Source organism: Taudactylus pleione, unplaced genomic scaffold (assembly GCF_031769625.1).
Source record: "Taudactylus pleione unplaced genomic scaffold, aTauple2 ptg000244l, whole genome shotgun sequence".
NCBI classification, from domain to species: Eukaryota; Metazoa; Chordata; class Amphibia; order Anura; family Myobatrachidae; genus Taudactylus; species Taudactylus pleione.
Window position 1 is genome coordinate 3,263,716 of NW_028284646.1, and position 14,529 is coordinate 3,278,244.

Below are 14,529 nucleotides of genomic sequence, written 5' to 3' on the forward strand. Positions count from 1 at the left end.
TCTTAAGTCTGTTAATAGCACAGCACCCCATAAACATATTACCTGTACTGCCCTCTTCACAATAGGATTGGGTCACACAATCATCTATTATGCTGAGTGTTTACCACTATCCCAGGTAAATGTAATGCAACTGATGTTTCAAAGGGGAAAGGTGCCCATAGTAACCAATCTGCTTCTAGCTGCCATTTCATAGACTGTGCTAGGTGTATGAAAATAAGAAGCTGATTGGCTTTTTCCACTTCACCCTCAACTGACTTGGCTCATGAGTCCTGACTATCTATTTCTCTCTCCTCCCCTCCCCAGCATCTCTGCACATTTATGGTTCTGCATTACCATTATATTTGAAAGGGGCAACACCAGAGCTAACGTAAGTAGGGCTAGATTAAGGTTTGTGGGGACCGTACCAACAAAATTATCAATAAGATATACTGATGATGTGAATAAAAGTATAATGTCAAATAATCAAATATGTACACATATAGGAACCCAAAAGAGGGAAACCACCGGCGCACCCACCCTCATATGTGTGTGAACAAGTGTACAGAATCTTGTTAATTGGTCACGTGGTTAGATATGGTACTAATGAGTTAGTGTTGGCAATAATGACCTGGGATGATAACACTAACTCATTAGTACCATATCTAACCACGTGACCCATGAGGGTGGGTGCGCCGGTGGTTTCTGCACACATATATATCCCTCTTTTGGGTTCCTATATGTGTACATATTTGATTATTTGACTTAGCATTATGTGAGTTCAGGACCACTCATGTCATCAGGCTGCCCCTCTCCTCAAACCCCAATACTCTTCCCCCCTACATCAAAACTCTAATACAAAACTGCTAAGAGCGCTTGTCTGTGTAACTATATAACAAGTATAGTGTGTAAATACTCCCATAACCACATGTGTTAACACACTTTAGTGCCCCCAGCTCATAGGGGGATATTTACTAAGCCCTGGAGAGTGATAAAGTACCAGCCAACAAGCTCCTAACTGTCATTTTTCAAACACAGCCTGTGACATAGCAGTTAGGAGCTGATTGGTTGGTACTTTATCTCCGTTCACTTTATCTCCATCCAAGGCTTAGTAAATAGACCCCAAAGCCTGTAAACTGACAGCAGCTGATTGGTTGGTACTTTATCACTATCCAAGGCTTAGTACATCTCCCCCATTATGCCACACAAAAAACCCAGCTCACATATGCTACAGAGCCCCCACACAATGTAGCCATGTGTGAGGCCCACCAGTGTGTTTGGCTCCCTGAGAGACCCACCCATCCGTCCTGTTGTTAATCCTGCTCTGAACCTGAGTATACAAGTCATTCTGTCAGCAGTAACTTGAACGGTCACCTTCTATTACGCTGGGAAGCCCTCAAAAAATTGGTGGAATCAAAACATCTGCATATTAAATGGATAGACCACAAGGCAGCTTAGATGGATGTGTCGGGACTAGTATTACAGCTGCTATTAACTGGGCTATACCTATAAGGTAGTATTACAGCTGCTATTAACTGGGCTATACCTATAAGGCCACTTTTGTTGTTTTGCTTGGTTGGAAGACAAGAAATAATGGAAAGCATATAATGCAGCTACAGCAAGAACGACAGAAACTGCCACAGAAGAAATTAGGCCACTCTTACAAGCATAACAGAAATGAAAGTTCAGTTAGACCTTCTAGTGCAATCAACATCCCAGCACATACATATTTAGTTCCAGTAAATATATTTAAACCAACAAACCACATGCAATGTTAGCAAACATGGCCGTGCCAAAGGATAAAGATCAAGACAACTGATGGCCATCTGTGTATTAGTTTGCAGTGAATAAAAGACCAATACACAAAACAATGTAAGACATTGTTTGCCTGCGTCCCAACAAGCCCTATGGTAGCAGTGCGTACAAACCTACCACATATAAGAGTGCCAACAAGCTAAACTCTGATAAGTTTGATACACTTTAATGGGAATATTTTATGAAGATGCAGAGTCCACGTCTGTGGAATCACAGGTGATTTTAGTAGTGTGATGCAAAACCTATACTCCACTGCAATTACAGGTAATAGGATCTCTCCGACTCTACTGCCATCACAAGACCTGCAGGTGATATCGGTGACAGTCTTCTAACCTCTGATCTCCTTGCCAAATCCCATACATATACTAGCAACTTGCAAGATTTTTATGTTTTGGGCTTGAGTGTTAATGAGACAAAAAATTGAATAAGTACAATATTAGTGAAGTTTCTAGGACAAGTTTAGATTTTAGTCATGGAAAAATGTATTGAGTATCTTGGTGTACGTTTGGTAGCTGATGTATTCTTTTTCTAAGACGCAAGTAAATACCCTGGTACAAGAAATTAAGGGCAGTGTTGGACATTTAATAAGCAATAACATCATGTTTTGGCAGAATAGATAAAGACAAACCTGAGACTATTCTTACATAGTGCACAATATTACATTATATTATTTCATATATTGTACCATTCAAGAAAATTCTCAGCTTTATTTCTATTAAGTGTATTCTATGAACTATACAAAAAAAGAAAAAAATGAAGTGTGGAACTGCGCTTATAATAAAGACAATTTGTATAACCCTGGCATGGTAATAAGGGGTCAAGACCCATTTAAACTACACATATAGTATATATATTGACAGTTTAATAAAATCTGCTACAACAGATAAAAATATAATTTGACAGTAAAAGCCTACATAAAAGCCTCATCCCTCTGTAATAATATAAATAAACCCCATTGGATATACTCAATAAAAGTTCAAATAGGCAGTGGGGATGGGCACACGATTGCGGCGCACACAATGCCGGCAGTCAAAATCCCAACTCCGGAATACCGATGGTGGAAATCTCGACGCATGCAGGTAAATATTCTAACCCTTCCCCTAACCCTCCCCTCCCGCAGCCTAACCCTAAACCTTCCCCCCCTACAGCCTAACCCAAAACCTCCACTCCTCCGGTGGGTTCAGCTTCCAGACAGGCAGCGGGCAAGTCTTTAGAGTAATCCAAAGGGCTTCGCAAAGGGTGACAAAACCGCATGCAGTGATCCTTCTATGAACTATATAGACAACCCCAGAAAATGTGTTGAAGCTCCATTTACGAGGTCCTGTAATTACAATAAAAGGAGGATATGACTCCGCACAGGACCAGTAACAAATCAAAGCCAAAATTACAATAATTAGAACAAACAATATAATTACATAATCTTATAATGAATAAATATCTTGGGGTCAAGAAAACAAAGGAGAGAAAGAAGACACTTTTTCTGGGGTACTCTTCAAAAAACAAATCTGATTTGTGACTAAAACATAACTTTTATTTTTGCAGCTAAAATATGGTGAGTACTCAGATATATATACTGTATATATATATATATATATATATATATATATTATATATACATACAAATAGATGTGGGCGGCACTCTCAGTATACCAAAAAGAATAATAGAGGATTCCCAGCCTCTTATCTCGTTCAACGTTTCAAATTTACTTCAAATTTTTCGTCAGGAACTGTTATATGTTTGTATATATATATATATATATATATATATATATGTATATATATATATATATATATGTATATATACACAAACAAACATAACAGTCACATTTAGAAATTTAGGGGATTATAATTAATTTCAGAAATGTAAATGCAAATATGGGTTTAAATTCCCATATTTATTTCAGAAGTGTAGGCAAATATATAGTGGGCCATTAGAAGGGGCGACATATTATAAAAACAGTAGTAAATCTATATATATATATATATATAAGTCTAACGCTGCTCCTCACCCCTATGGGAGAATTCAAGTGTGTTGCGCTGACATATATACTCGCAGCCCCCGAGCTGGCGAGCAGAAATTACCGAAAAAGGGACCCACTTTAGCACTCAAACTGGACTTTTCTCGGGCACAACAATGTCCCATCATTTTGACGGGCTGCTAACTAGTTTAAAATAATACGTACAGTATGTGTGTGTTAACATATACAAGCACATTCAAGATGGAATTCATAAGACACATTACCCAGACTCTGAATCCATGGTACAAGATAACAAAGATAGATGTTTTAAAGTGAACAATCTCCTGATATTCAAAGAAATAACTCATTTTACAGATTCCAGTTCTGGACAGTAATTTCCAGTACAAAGTCCTGCAATTTGGATATGCAACATCACCAAGGTGCTCATAGTCCTACTGGATTACACAAGAGATCAAAGACCTCAGGTATGTGTATAAATGTAGGACATTCTGATAAAAGTTCATTAAAAGCAAATATTAAATATGCCAATATAAACTATTATGCACAAGGAACAAATCTGTTATTTAATCTTATTGTGTATTCATATAGCCTAAGACAAAATTAAGAACATCCAAAATGACTAAGCATAATAAAACGTAAGAGGAAAAGTACAGGACAAATCTAAAGTGTAGCATAGGACATGCAAAGTACATAATTTAACAATGCACTAGTGGACAAGGTGGGAGCAATTAGGATGGTAGAGATGACTGTACTTGCAAGCTTTTATAATCTCATGGGGTGGGGTGAGGATGGACTAAAATAGGGAGACACAGGTGAGAAGGCGACCAGCCAGCAGGAGATTACAGTAATCATAGTGTGATATAATTAGAGATGTACTAAGCATCACATCCGCAATGCAGTACATCCCACCTCTCTTCAGGTACATACTGTGGCTGATTATCATGGTATGTACTTAGAAATGCGATTTACATCACAAATGACAGCTCTACCGATAAGAGCTGTCCTTTGCGATGCCCCCGGATAGAGGGACTTCTGGGTTTAACACCCAGAAGTCCCTCTGGCGTCCTGCGCAGAAGGCCGCAGGGGGATATGGGAAAGATCTGATTGGATCCCTCTCATGTGGAGCGTCCCAAAAAAAAGCTCATAGGTCTCTATTGGGTAATGCCACCTGATAGCGTAACCCTTCAGGATGAAGAACCGGATTGTATCGCATTCCAGTGCATAGTACATCTGAGAAATGCTGTAAAACCCCCCAAAAATGCATTTTCGGGTGTTTTACCACATTTTTCTCCTCAGTACATTGGATGACAGTTTTCATAGCTTCAAGGGTGAGAAAGGGTCATTTCCTGATGATGTTTTAAGGTGAGAGTGACAGACATGTGTGAAAGGCTATGTACCGACAATGATTATAGGAGTGGAGTCAAAAATAAAACCCAAACAGCAGACATAAGGACCAGATGAGAGTGTGGTGTTGTCACCATCCATGAGAGAGATGTGAGTTGTAGGCTGACACTCAGTGAAGATGATCAGCTCTGATTTAGACATGCTATACTTTAGGTAGCATTAGGATATCCATGGGGAGATGTCAAGAAGATAGTTGTACACAAGAGACAAGGGGGCCTATTCATCATCACTTATTTTTTATAAAGGCTGGTAAAAATTAAAATTTTGACTTACTTTTGTAAAAAATTAAGTGTCAGGGCCATTCATCAAGTTCTGAAAAAACATTTTATTCGGTACTTGATAGTGTTACTGAATGCCATCCTGAGATGGTGTTCAGCCCCCAATGATCTTCACAGGCTGCCGTGTAAAATTTACAAGCCAGCCACAGACCCTCCAACATAATCCATTCCACCTGGTACAAAATGCTCTGCTCCTGGACTTCCTTCTTAATTGATGATTGCAGCCACCTGTGGTGAAACACCTGTCTCATCTATTAACTAGCTCAATACAGGTGTCTGCAGGCATTAATTAGGTGGGAAGTCCAGGAGCAGAGCATTTTGTACCGGGTGGAATGGGTCATGTTGGTGGGTAGGCAGCCACAGCAGAGGGATCTATTAAGATCCCTCCCTGCCGTGTCTGCACTGCAGAGCCCTGGAGCTGATAGCTCCAGGGCACCGCTAACATGTTACCCGGAGACACCGGCAGAAGACAGGTGAGCCAGGGGAAAGGATGCGGCAGCAGGGGATCAGACATCCGCAATGCCGTGAGGGATATCGGACACCCGTGAAGAGGGGGGTGAGAGACCTGCAGGGGGAGGGCAGGCCAGATCATACACCTGCGGGATGACTGGATTGGACACCCGTGGTGGCTACGAGGGGGTGGGGGGTTGTGGCACCGGAGGACATAGGGGGAGGAGCTAAGACACAGTGGGGGAATAAAGAGTGAGGGGGGGAGAGATGCAGCAGTGAGGAAATCCTTATGGATACCTCAGCTACATGGGGAAAAGTATCACTTTTCTGAAAAGCTGACTCTGCAAAAGTTTTGCGGAAGTGATTCTATTGTTGGTGATGCATGATGAATGCCGCCAAAACATTTTTTAAACTCGCGAGTTTAAAACACAATTATCACTAGTGATAATAATTATCTAATGATGAATAGGCCCCAAGGGAATAAATAAGGAGAGGAGTGTTAGATTTGGATTTTATCAGAATAGAGAGTTGAGGATGTGTACAGTAAAAAGAGCATATGGATTGAGGACATAACGTAATAGCACCCCAATGGGTACAGTGAGATGAGGAGAGTAGGAACTAGTGGTAGATACATAGAGGGAGAAGCTGTATAGGAAGTAAGTGAACCAGGAGAGAACAGAGCTATGAAGATCAATTGAGTGAAGGATGCTCAATGGCAGAGAGACCCAGGTGAATGAACATGGAGAAGTGACCCATTTAGCAGAGAGAAGATTATTGGTGACTTCTGGGAGGGCATTATTGGTGGAGTGAAGGGACGGGGGGTAAAAAGACATTGGGAAGAGAGAAAGCTTATGATGAAGTTACAAACAAATCACTGAAAGAGTGAGGTGAATGGGAAAACAAAACTGGGAGGGAAGAGAGAGAGGCAGGGTGACAAAATTGAATTTGCAGTGGAGGTGACTGGTGAGACATTTAATAGAGGAGAGGAAGCATGAGGGTGGAAAGGTACAAATTGAAGACATGGGGAAGATACAAGCAGGAATTTGGGGAGAGTGAGCAGAAATTCTTAGTGGTGATATGATCAAGATGGTAGAGGGGAAAAAGATGACATAGAGCATAGACTTGTCCCCAAATGCAATTAAACAGAGTAAAAGGATGTGAATAAAGCAGTGGGTGCTTGGCAGGAGGAGATAACTAGTCTGCATGTGAGTCCAAGGGCTGAGGTTTAGAGCACTGGAGGCTGTAATTAATGTCAGGGATACCTGTGTCTAGGGCTGAGATGAGCCTGCTGTTATAAAAAGAGACAAAGTCAAGGGAATGGCCATTACAGTGAGTAGCAGAAAATCCACCTGGGGAGAACAAAGAGGGAGAGAAGTTTTGCAGCAGGAGAGTCTGTTTGGTCATGAATAGGAATATTGAACTGAACTAGGAGTAGGGTGGATCAGGTGATATGAGGTAAGGGAGCAGATGACAGGATCACAGGGGCTGTATTTTATCACAACACAAAGGTGGATTGAATGCAAGAGACTAATGGTGTGGACCTCAAAGTAGGAGAAGGATATTAAGGTATTGAGAGTGCAGGAGGGCTTCACCTCAGGAGGGTTTGGGGCTTATGCTCTTCACTCCAGTACATGATTGTATAAAATGAATTAGCAGCAGTATTCCTCCCTTATATATTGTTCATTGACTGTTCAGCATATTATTTTCACATACAGTACCAATCTAGTTTAACCTTTAAAATGATTGCCACAAGGAGACTCGCATAAATCCCCACAGCGGCTGACGATCGCAAGCTATTACATTTAGCCCAATGTCTGAGAGGGGATGCAGTCAGGATACCGACACCCGGCATACCGAACGAAGGTAAGCCGGGTGTCTTAGCATCTAGCCGCAGGGTGGGGGGGGGGGGAGAGGGAAGGTTTAGGTTTAGAGACCCCCGGGGGGACCTAGGGTTAGGCAACCCCCGGGAGGTTTAATGCTAGGATAGGGAAAGGGGGGGTTAGTGGTTGGCCCAATAAGGGGGTTAGGGTTAGGCACCCCCCGGGGAGAACTAGGTTAAGGGTGTGGGGTGGAGGGGTTAGGTTTACGCACTAACGGGGGGAGGTTAGGGTTAGGCACCACTAAGGAAGAGTTAGGGGGGGAGGGGAGGATTAGTCTATTTACCAGCCCCAATCGAGAATTAGGTCCATTGGGGTTCCACTGTCGGTATTTGATCCAGCGGCTATTCCGCCGGCATTAAATACAGATTCCGTCTGAGAGTACAGGATAACTGACTTCAAAATCACCAGAATTTTCTTTTTCAAGACTGCAGGCATATTACTCAACCCTGTATTACATTGGCACATGTGGGGATGGGGAATTTCTGAGCAGTTATAAACTCCCCTGATGGACCTTTATTTTCTTAGATGGATTTTGTCAATTTCACCCCTTCCTCTTCATAGACCTGTTAATGGAGACATTATGACACGAGCGGGAAGCACCTAATGACACAAAGTGCCCAGCCCTACCCCCACCAACAACCTGCAGCTGCATCTCCCCGACCCAGGCAAAAGTAAGCGTAAGAGTGATGGTGTTATTTATAATATATATAACATATATATATGCAGGGCCGTCATCAGGGGAAGACTGCCGAGACTTGAGTCCCGGGCCCAGACACCTGGCAGAAAGGGAGGTCCCGCTCCTTCTCCCCCTGTAGTTTCTGGCATTTTTTTTTTTTTTACTGATCTGCTGCTGTCTCCATCAGATTAGGCTGAGCCGGCGGGCACTAGGACCCGCCATGGCTCTAACAGTCTTGGTCCGGCTCCGGCAACACGTGCAGGCGCGTCAATGCCAGGGGGCCGGGACTCAGCAGAGGAGACAGCACAGCAGCCGGTAAGTTTAAACGTGCTGTGCTTTGCCTGTGAAAGCAGGGGAGAGGGGGGGGGGGGGGGGGGGGGCTGGCTGATCACATAAGGTTGGGCTGGTTGTACACATAAGGGGGGCTGGTTGTACGCACATAAGAGGGGCCTGTCTGTATGCACTTAAGGGGGGACCTGGATTGATGCACATAAGGGGGGTCTTGCTGGATGACCATAAGGGGTGCTGGCTGGACGCACATAAGATGGCAGGCTTGATATTTTTTTGCCAATTTTTTATTTTTTCAGGAATAAGGTAGTGGGGGAAGGGGGGCCCTGCCGATTTTGTCAGTCATGGGCCCCACAATATATATATATATATATATATATATATATATATATATATATACATAGTGGACAAGGAAAACTGCGGCACTCCAAGACTGATTGCATAAAAAAACAAATTGTATTACGTGTAGAAACCGACGTTTCAAAGCCTCTAGGCTTTTTTATCAAGGTTCACAACAATGACATGCAAAGGTACAAGAAAACCTTCTTACCTTAAGTAGGCAATGAGGCACACTGATCTGCTGCAGACCGAGGAGAGAGGGACGCACCACTAACTCCGGGTTGTCCCATGATGACGTCATCACGGCGCTGCTGGGTTGCTAAGGCAACCGTTTAGTTGCCGGAAAAATCTCCCTGGTCTGCAAAGCAGAGCATAGGACTAGTTAAATACAAAAAGCACAATATATTCGAAAACACAGTGGTGACTGTGTGTACAGACATGACTAACGGCTGTGGTGCAAGCACCCAATCACATACTGTAAAACTGTATTCACTTGTGTCAACTAGGATTCCAATAACACATCCGATCACCTAACAAATAATCAAAGTCCAGGTGGATGTGAGAGAGATCTGTTATAGAACAGCTAAACGAACTGTCAAAGCTCAAACTGGCAACCTGAGTGCATGAGACAAAACTGTATAAATGACTAGATATGGGAACGATGTTCCCAGTGGTTAAGTTACTGCATGAACATAAACTGAACTCAAACTATGGGTGACCATGGTCACCCCATAACACATGCTGGTATATACATGATTAATACATTAACAAATTCCAATTGATTTTTTCATTCAACCCCCTGGGGGAAATCGTGCCAAGTTGATGAATCCATCTAGTCTCCAGGCGCAAGAGTCTACACGCTCGATCTCTACCTTGAAGGGTAGCAGGAATATGGTCAATGACCATGTGTCGTAATGAGGTAAGCATGTGACCCTGTTCCAAAAAGTGCCGGGCGACCGGCTGGTCTGTGGATTTCTTTAATAGCGCCAATTTGATTGAAGATCGGTGTACAGCCATCCGTTCTCGTAATGTACGTGTGGTTTGACCCACATAATAAAGTTTGCATGGGCAAAGAATGATATATATTACAAAAGTTGACAGACAATTAAGGACATAGTTAATGTTGAAACGTTTATCCTTATGTGGACGTTTAAAGGAGTCTCCAATAATCATGGGGGAACAAGTGGTACAATGGAGACATTTATAGCATCCAGGTGTTCTGCTTAAGAAAGACGGTACAGGTTGCGGTTTTTGAGTTAGCTCAGTTATATCAGTACGTATATTATATATATATATATATATATATATACACACACACACACTAAAGGCCTCCATATATCAGCGACGGATTGCTGCGATGTTGCAATCCTGCAACCCGGCAGCGCAGGATCGCTGAAATCCAACATGTTGGATTTCACAGATATGGCGATCACCATTAAAAAATGTTGTGATTGGCAGATTGGTGAAATTTAACATGTAAAATTTCACCAATCCTGCGACGGATCGCGGAACATCGATGGCCACTGTTCGGCATTTCCGACCAGCGGATCGGCATTTCCGATCCTATCGCAACGTCGCGGCTGTCCGTCGCAGATGTATAGGGGCTTTTACCCCTGCTGCAGATCCTGTATTTGCCCCTGTAGTATAACCTAGGAGATGACAGGAAGTAATAAATTGGAGGGACACTTACAGTATATGTCAGAGAAAGTTGCCTGTAGTTTGCATAGTGGAGGAAGTAACTCTTTCATTCCCACATTGATATCTACAGTCCAGGAAAAAGTAAATGCAGGCAATTTAGAAGTCAGTTTTCCTACATCAGCAATGTTTTTACTGTTGCAATCTTCATGTGCAACAAGAACGAAAAACACTGAATCAACAGCATAAAGACTAGTACCTGTTTGCAAAACATGTCTCTTTATATAAGATACACCTGTTTGTATGTTAGGGCCATTTCCTAAACCAGCTCACTGCATGCAGCCCTAGCAGGAGGATGAAAGATGCTCCTTTTATCCTCTTGCAGCACATTGAGAGAGACAGGACCATATAATGTATTAGGTGCTAGAGACACACTAATCACAAAACGTGATTAGTGACTAAACACTGCAAAATAATATCTGGAATAAAACGAGGTTTTTAGTGCATATTTCAATCAATATTGCAACAGTAAAGATAATAAAATGAATTATATACATGACAGAAGTTGCAATCCTGCAATCATGATAAAAGTAAAGGCATACTGCCACATGCAGCGCCTCACTTGGATGTGCCTGAAGACTTGGAGCTTGACTACCCTACGTTTCTCTCCTACAATGGGACCTTGAGCTTGTTTGGAGGTTCTAGCAGGGGAGCGCAGCTACTCGTATACCCTTGACCGAAGATCGGTGCTTCTCTACCGGGGATAGCCATCCTCTTCGACCGAGCGCGCAGCTTCGGGAGGGACGCACATGAAGCGGTGAGGGAGGAAGGGGACACCCGCCTAGCCAGCCAGATCAGCCGAATCAACCCTAGCGATCAATGGGGTGACAGATGTCGCAGCCAGATCGCCCTCACATCCAAACACAGAAGGATCTCCAATCTTTATTTATGTGGCCTTCAAAATTGATCTCTTCACCTTATAGCGACAAACTAATGAAAGCTAACCTGAAGCGTCTGCTATTTCCCTGATGTAACTATATTGTAATTCTTATCGTAATTAGTTATGGAATTCTGCTTTTTAATGAAGATTCTTTGCTGAAATAAAGATTGTAAGCATTGCAGCGAATATGCAAAACTGTTCTCATACTATTGGTAAATGAAAAACACCTCTTACCCCATTGGTGGATGCAAATTCACTACCAATTACTGGAACAACGAAACCCTCAGGTTGCAATGAGATTGGTTCATGCACCGCCCGCCTCCTCCTCCCCGTTGTGCAGCGTGGCCGCGCGCTCATGCACCACGTGTCTCAGTCCGGGCGCGGACTGGCAGCAGTCAGTCAGACAGAAGGATGAGGGCGCTGTGACTGCTCATCTACAGTTACCGTGCTGCTTCATTTTGCAGCTCTTACGCCCTCTGCTGTTCCGAGTAGGACACAGCTCTCTCAGAAACTCGTCTGATGTTTTTGTTTTGTTTGGTAACTTCTGCTCCGTCCCTATTGCTCGTTATAACTTTATTGCAGGGGTAGTATATGTAATAAAATTCTGCACAGATTTCCCTCAGGAGCAAGGGTACCCTATATTAATATTTAATCGTACACTGTCCTATATTTATCCTGTATTAATCTATATATATATATATTATATATGTATATATATATACACCCCCCCACCACAGGACATGTCAGTTGATATGATTAAACTTCATACAATATGTAGTGATTTCATTAACTAAAACATTTTTATTGTAAGTCATTTTTTTTTATCTAAGTTTTTATTATATTATTGTAAACCTGTTATGTATTTCAATTTAATGGGAGTGAAATGACACCTTTGTATTACTATATTAGTATTCTGATTATGTACTAAAACTGTAACTCGCAGGGACTGCAGTAACGATAGCCGTTGTCCCTGTGCGTTACATCAGAGGAGTCTTTTACATTTCTGAAAGACTCCTCCTGGGAATCTGACATTGCGCATAAGCACTGTGACAGTTTCCAGAGGCTGTGGGAGATCCCTCTCCTCCGAATAAAGCGGTTTACGTCATCTGAAGTGCTCCAGTTTAGTGCATAGCGGTCAGACTGTAGTCACCATTGATAATTATGGGACTGCAGTCTGCAGCAGGAGTTAGCTTTTTGCAGCAGATTTCTGTGAAATCTCCTGCATACCCTACCCGGGATGCAGAAACTGGTTTCTACACAATTTTATGAAAAAGGGGCTTGATAAAATGCCTCTAACCCAGAGGTTCCCAAACGCGGTCCTCAAGGCTCCCCAACAGTTCAGGTTTTAGAGATATCCATGGTTAAGCACAGGTGGTTAAATCAAATTGATTGAAGTTCTAATTAAGTCACCTGTGCTCAACCATGGATATCTATACAAAATGGACTGTTGGAGAGCCTTGAAGGCTGCGTTTGGGAACCTCTTATCTAGGAGGTCTATGTACTAATAATTGCCAGCAGTGATTATTATTTATTCATATCACTGGTGATATTTAAATTTTTTATGAAAATATCCCTGCTATGTACAAAGGGAAACCACTTAAGATGATGTAAACTACCGGCGGTTAAGTTTAGTACATAGGGGTCATATCGTAGTCTCCATTGATAATAATGAGGACTGCGATCTGCAGCGCTAATTAGCACTTTGCCTGAGATTTCTATGAAATCTCCTGCGTTGTGCCATTAGTACATGGAACAAAATATAAAATTATGCAGAAACTGTAGTTTCTGTATCATTTTATGTAAAATAAAACTTGATTCATAGGCCCCTAAATCTTGGATTGTATATGGTTGTATAACTGCTGATACAATAGCTTCTCATAATAGCTTTTCACATTGTGGTCCTGATTCAGAGCTGCACACAATTCCATCCGCACAAATCTCAGGATTCTTAGCAAACTGTGTATACGTCAGAGCCTGAATACGCACCTTAGAGCGTTTAGCCATACAGATCGTACATCTCTCAGTTATATTGCGGCTGAATGGCTGTTACTGTATAGTAAGTAGGCATTCATGCCTAGGATAAGTGTTTACTGGGCATGTAGACAGAGGTGAGCATATACTGAGATGTATCTGACTTCAGACGGACTTCTTGCACCGAATAACAGCCTGGTTGAAATGCGTGCTGATCATAATGGCGTCTGCTTTCACCACTTATCATATGTACGAATGCCAATTTGCAGTTATTGTGTCCACTTTAAATGCAACTCTGAATTCAGATTGTTTTTTCTTTATGTACACCATGTGTACACATAATATAATAATGCACACACATAATAGCCAGCTAATGACTTCCTTTGTACACACCCAATAAAAGGTTTTGGTACTCACCTAAACTCGCCTCTGGCTTGTTGAAGATCCTATGGCCACATAAGTATCCCCCACAATCTAAAAAGTAACTGGAACTGAGGAGGCTATGTAGCTGCCTTCTGGGGAAGGGGCAGTCTCAGAGCTTAACTAAGCAGTTCAACGGGAAGCCTGCAGTGTAGGGAACAAGGAGATACAAGTTCCAGGCAGTGTTAAAGTGTACCAGCGATGATGGTATATTGTATAGTGCACCAACCAAGCTTTCCACAGAAGGTGCTGGTACTGGACACCGTTGTGTACCGTCATAAAAAAAAGCACTGGAAACACCCATTCATGAATAATTCTATAGGGATAGTGATATGGGGGAGTTAGGATATTAGATTATTGACATCTAATCAGAAAGCTAGAGAGCTTTTATGCTACTCCACCAGATGTGTAGGAAAGTGCTTCTGGCGAGGAGTCTGTCCAACTATCTTAAGAGGGGGTTTATTCAGCAGTAGTGACG

The 14,529-nt window shown here is 42.3% G+C and overlaps 1 long non-coding RNA gene across 1 annotated transcript; it reads right to left on the reverse strand.

Annotated features, from left to right (window-relative positions):
- Window positions 1-2,945: 2,945 nt before the first annotated feature.
- On the reverse strand, window positions 2,946-10,850 carry LOC148516642 (uncharacterized). The gene is made up of 3 exons (XR_015879393.1): window positions 10,776-10,850; window positions 9,297-9,443; window positions 2,946-3,112 (listed from the first exon to the last, which is right to left on the reverse strand). It is a non-coding gene; the product is annotated as an uncharacterized LOC148516642 (long non-coding RNA).
- Between the last annotated feature and the right edge of the window lie 3,679 nt (window positions 10,851-14,529).